The 5,729-nt window shown below is 31.5% G+C and overlaps 1 pseudogene; it reads right to left on the reverse strand.

Moving 5' to 3' along the window:
- Positions 1-1,161: 1,161 nt before the first annotated feature.
- Positions 1,162-5,416, reverse strand: LOC145948649 (uncharacterized; annotated as a pseudogene).
- Positions 5,417-5,729: the final 313 nt, after the last annotated feature.

Below are 5,729 nucleotides of genomic sequence, written 5' to 3' on the forward strand. Positions count from 1 at the left end.
GTAAAAAATATTTTTTTACATTTTACGAATAATGCAGAATATAAAGCGTTGTCATGAAATTGCTACTACATTACGATACATTCTTTTATATAGGACTGATCGAAATACAATATTAAATGATTAAATATTAATCATAAATTTGATATAAAAATCTATTTAGTGAGAATTTTTCAACTACTTTATTTTATATCGAATTTGTATTATTAGCTATTTTTTCTAAAAATATTATATAAACATCTTTAGCATCTCTAGGCCACTGCCTCTTTTTAACTTGCGCATCATTAATTTCGATCCAAATATTAGATAGTCCTTCTCTACATATGCTTGTATAATGACCTTCATCGGTGCACGAACCATCATAAAGTATAGCATTCATCGTCTTGTACAATTGTCCCGCTATTAATACTTTAATTGTTGGAACAGCACATAAGTTAAATTTGTGTTCTGCTTTTATTAATTTACCATCTTGTGATAAAAATTGTATTAAACGAATAACAATTATTTCTCTTGTTAATGTTACTTCATTTTTAAATATTTTATCAGTTCCAGTACAATATTCACATGATTCGTTGTGTAAGTGAAACCAATGTGAAAACGTAGCATTTAATAAATCATTAAGATTATAACTTTTTTCCTTTAAATTATCAAGGGAAATTGAAACAGCAATATTATTTTCAATAATAGTTTTTGTATTGCCACATGTTTTGCATCGATTGGTAGAAGTTACCTGATGTTGTATCAAATTTCTTATGCAATTATATTTTTCGCAAAGTGCCGTAAGAAAATCATACGCATTTCGTTTTACGATGCTCGAAAAATATTCTCCTAAACATTGCCGTATTGCATATGTATTTAGATTACGCATTCCATTTTCATATCGATGCATTAATAAACGTAAAACGTCTGTTTTGTCGCAATTAATCAACTGTTGCCTAATAACATTTAAATGTAATAAACATTGCAATACTGTATTTGCATAACATGAAACTTTGTCTGTATTCTGAAAACCATGTATAACCCAAGCAGTGCTTTGAATTCTTCGATTTGAAGCAATATCTTGAATTTTTTGATCTGAACTTGATTTTTGAACAGAAGCAACTACTTTTGGTAACGCCCATAGAACATCTTTCACTTTATGACAGCGTTCTTTTGACACAGCAATTATTTTGGATTGTGTATCCGTTTTAAACGATTATATTCAATAATAGCTTCATCGTTAGCAACTATTGCTGAAGGATCAAAGTTAATTAAATGTAACCCTTCTAGAGATGTTACTCGCGACAAGGCAACATAAACTTGACCACAACTAAATACAGAGTTGCCAATATCCGTAACAACACTTTGCAAACTTAATCCTTGGCTTTTATGAATAGTGATGCCATAACTTAAAGATAATGGAAATTGTTTTCGTATAACATACGCTCTATCCAATACCTGAAATTTAACCTTTACTCTTTCAATTTCATATTCTAAACCTGATGGTAAAAGAAGTTTAATCTTTTCTACGTCATCAGTAGACGTTTCTCGTACAATTGAAATTACTTTAGCAATTGTACCGTTTACAAGACCCAAACTAGCATCGATGTTACGCCGAATCATAACTTTTGCTCCAATTTTAATTTTAATTTGTTTTGAAAGCCCAGCTGTTCGAGAATTATCATCATCGTTATTTGACAATACTTTTAATACTTTCTTTTTTACATATGATATACATTCAATCGTATCTTGAGCAATTAATAATATTTCTTTGGAAACAATGCGACTTAACATTGCATCATTAAGGACATTACACATATTACAAGTTGGCAATAAACAAACAGTGTCCGATGGTAAATTGTTAATAAAATCACATAATTCATTTAATTTAGATTCGAAAGAATCAGCTTCGAAAGATATTTTTCTACTCTCTAGAATTTTACAATCAGATTTTGTCACTAAACCAATACGAATTCGCGACAATAACTCACGGTAAGAATCACCTCCTTGCTGGCGCATATTGATTGTCAATTCATCATACTCAAATAATATAATCCATAAATTAACAGCATTTAAAGAACCAAGACATTTAGCAATTTTTGTATCTGATAAATGTATAAAGATGGGATCTTCGCGTACAGGAGGTAATTGAAGCAAGTCTCCGAATAAAAGAATATGCTTTCCACCAAACCAACCATCATCGCAATCACTAGTGTCAAAAATCTCAGACAATCGAAGATGTATATATATTAAAGTCAAATTAGATATCATTGACACTTCATCAATTACAAAAAGAATAACATCTTTAAGATCTGCTCGTAAAACTTTCAATACATGATCAGATAATTGTTTATACTTAGGAGTTTGACCATGTTCAACGGGTAATTGAAGCAATCTATGAACTGTCAAACCATCTATATTAAATGCTGCTATATCAGTAGGTGCTGCTACAGCAGTATCTTTGTTGAGATTTTGTTTTATCCAGCATTTAATAGTCTTGATTAAGAAACTTTTTCTAGTACCACCTTCTCCGCTAACATATAATCGTAATATTGATTTATCAGACTCTACAACATTGATAACTTTATTAAATACTCGTTTTTGATCCGTATTTAATTTTACTATCATTTCAGATACATCAATTTCTCAAATAGCTCTATCATCAAGATCTTTAAAATCTTGCATTGCTTCACCAGCCTCTATATTTTGAATACCTATCGCATTTTCAGGATCATCCTGAGACTGCTCTTTTTGTAAATCGTCATCTAAGCATTGCTGAACTAACTGTTTTGCAGTTTCAAATGCTTTTTGCAATTCTTCTAATCTTTCATGATATTGCAATGCTTCTATAAGATGCAGTTTTACTTTGTGAAACGATTCGGCATAAGTATCGCATTCATTTTTAAGATCCTCTAATTTTCGCCATGGTTTAAACATAAGCAATAACGCAAAGAAATAATTTTCCGGCTGTGTATTAACATTATATCTATAATGATTAATAAGATATCCGCGCTGCCGCCGTTTAAGATAACAACCATTACCTATTTTATAATATTAAATAAACCTATTTTTCGGTTTGATCTTCGAGATATCGTACCACTGTGCAAATTCATAAAGAGACGTATTTTCTAGTTCGATTGGTCTATGTGGATAATGATCATCTATCAAAGATTGATAAAATATATCTGTAGATTCAGCATCAAGAGCTTCAATTTCTTTGCGACTTTTTAATTTTCTATATCGTATTTGATTAACATCTAACCATCTGATGGTTGTATTTCGATCAGTTCCATGTAAAGGAATACCTAACAATGTATCAGCAGCTTCGAGAGCTCCACATTCTCTATTATTCGTAAATCGCAAAGCAATATTCCAAAGATGACTCGCTAATGATTTGTTTTTGTTATCCTTACTATCAAGAATAGTCTCAGACAATTCACTTTTTCCCGCTTTATTAATATATTTAGTAATATACCAGGTAAGCAGCGATGATTTTTCACCAATAAATTGTATATCCATATTACCTTCCCATGCAGTAAGAAGAACAGGATTATAGTCATTTATATTAACTTCATTATCCGTTCGAGGAAGATCATAAAGTCTACTTTTATGTTTCAATTGTTTTCTACCGGCTATCGAAGTTGCCACATCTCTCATATTCAAAGTTTCAGTAACGGGACGAGGAAATCCAAAACGACATCGACGAATAACTTTACGTCCTACTTTTTTAGAGCGAAGACAATAATAGTTATGTATATGTCGCTGATGAATATCAACACGACTGTATAATAATGGCGAAATATTTTTATCCGGCATTTTGCAGCTTATATGTTGTAAAATAAATTTGGAGACTTCTTCCATAGTAGATTCACCGAAAATCAATACATTTTTAATCCAAATTAATAAGTGAAAATGTTGTATACCTCTACCTTGATATTCTCGTCGCCAGAAATAGTGCGTTACTTCTCCAATTGGATGATCTTCGGACTTGATAAAGTCAAGCATTGCCCGAAACTTATTATCGAGAAACCTGGATGTTGATACAGGATCTCTAGCAATAGAGTACGCTAACGCTTAAAGAAGCGTCATGCCATCCATTTACTTCACGAATATATTCACCTAAATCTTCCCATAACCACTCACTTGGACTTAGTGTTAAAAACCATGTCGCAGGCCCATAATGCTGTGTCATACAATTTAAATCATTCCTCGGTCTACGCCAATATTGCTCCGTATTTCGAAGTGTGGCAAATATTGTACTCAAATTAGATTCCAACAATTCTTTCGACATTGCGTCTAAGTATTCTGCAGCTGTATAACGAAGTCGCGGATTAGTTACATTCATTTTATGAAAAATTCCACGACTTAATAGACGCATATTTGCATCGTTCAATAAATAAAATAAGTATTGTTGATTTAATCTATACTGTGGATGTTTAGATGTCAAACGACATTTAATAAATTCATGATCATGAAGTTTAACCTGTCTAATCTCACGTTGTCCATTAATACCAGAAGAATATAAATCTGGAAAACACATTAAATCTAAATGTTGCTCACGATTATTCAAAGGCAAGTCCTGAATTTTTAACATTTGATATAAGGCTGTCGCAGTTTTATTTGCTTTCTTTTCATATAAGGGATAAATAGTATATTGTCCGTAATAGCCATCGTTTTCAACATTAGTAACTTGAGTTAACATTGCTTTCCGTTGGCCTTCTGTATCATTTTTGATCTCTTCTATCGGATTATTTAATAATTTAGTCTCATCATCAGCCACTTCTGCATTATCTTCTGTCTCTTCCATTTGGAATTCAGAATTTTTTAATTTTGGTAAACGTAAATCATTGTGATTATTTGGCAATATAATATGAGAGTATAAAGTATTGTTGCGCTTTAACCACGTTAAAGCGTCAAATACTTTTTTAACATCAACTACCTCTTCCCAAATAATCTTTGATTTTGTCGGGATACCTTTAACTAATATATATAATTCATGATTAATATTTATTGGATCAGTATTAGAACATAATTTATTCAATGTCTCCTGTAACGGCAGTGGTAAATGAAATGTTCTACCTTTAACTTTTGGTACGATTTGTCTTTGAGGCAACTTTTTATTCATAACAGTTCCCATTTTGAGGACAGTTTGAAACGCTTTAGCTCTCTGTATAAGAATTTTTTCGAATGTATTAAGAGATGATATTACTTCAGGCACCTGATTTGTAAAGAGATTATTTAAGACGCAGTATGCAGGCATTAAGCCCTTACGAAATTTGTTTACACAATAATTACATATATATTGCGCATCAACGTTTTGTTGTTGTACATACGTCATTAAATCTCTCCAAATTTGTGTCTGAAGACTATTGACTTTAGAAACATTTTTTTTATAACACAATCTCTCGCACGATACGCAAACATGTCGTGGTGTGTCCATAGAGCGTTTAGTCAACGCTTTAAATGCTTTACGATATTTAAAAATAATATCATCGTCACTCAAAATTATATCAGTCCGTTGCTGTCTGTGCATATCTACTTTTTCCTGTGCAGAAGTCACAATTTCATTCAAAGTGTTTATATCACCATGATTTAATGCATCATCTAGATTTTCCATCTTTCGATAAAAAACTGTAAGTTGGTAAATTAAACGCTTCATATATCTTACTTTTGGAAAATGAGGCGATAATAATTGAACTGGAAGAAACATTCCTTTGCAAAGTGTTAAATCAATATAACAGCTACGCATATGA

The sequence above is a fragment of the Prenolepis imparis genome, unplaced genomic scaffold (assembly GCF_030444845.1).
Source record: "Prenolepis imparis isolate NDT839.2.m4 unplaced genomic scaffold, iyPreImpa1.0 SCAF_525, whole genome shotgun sequence".
Classification (NCBI taxonomy): Eukaryota; Metazoa; Arthropoda; class Insecta; order Hymenoptera; family Formicidae; genus Prenolepis; species Prenolepis imparis.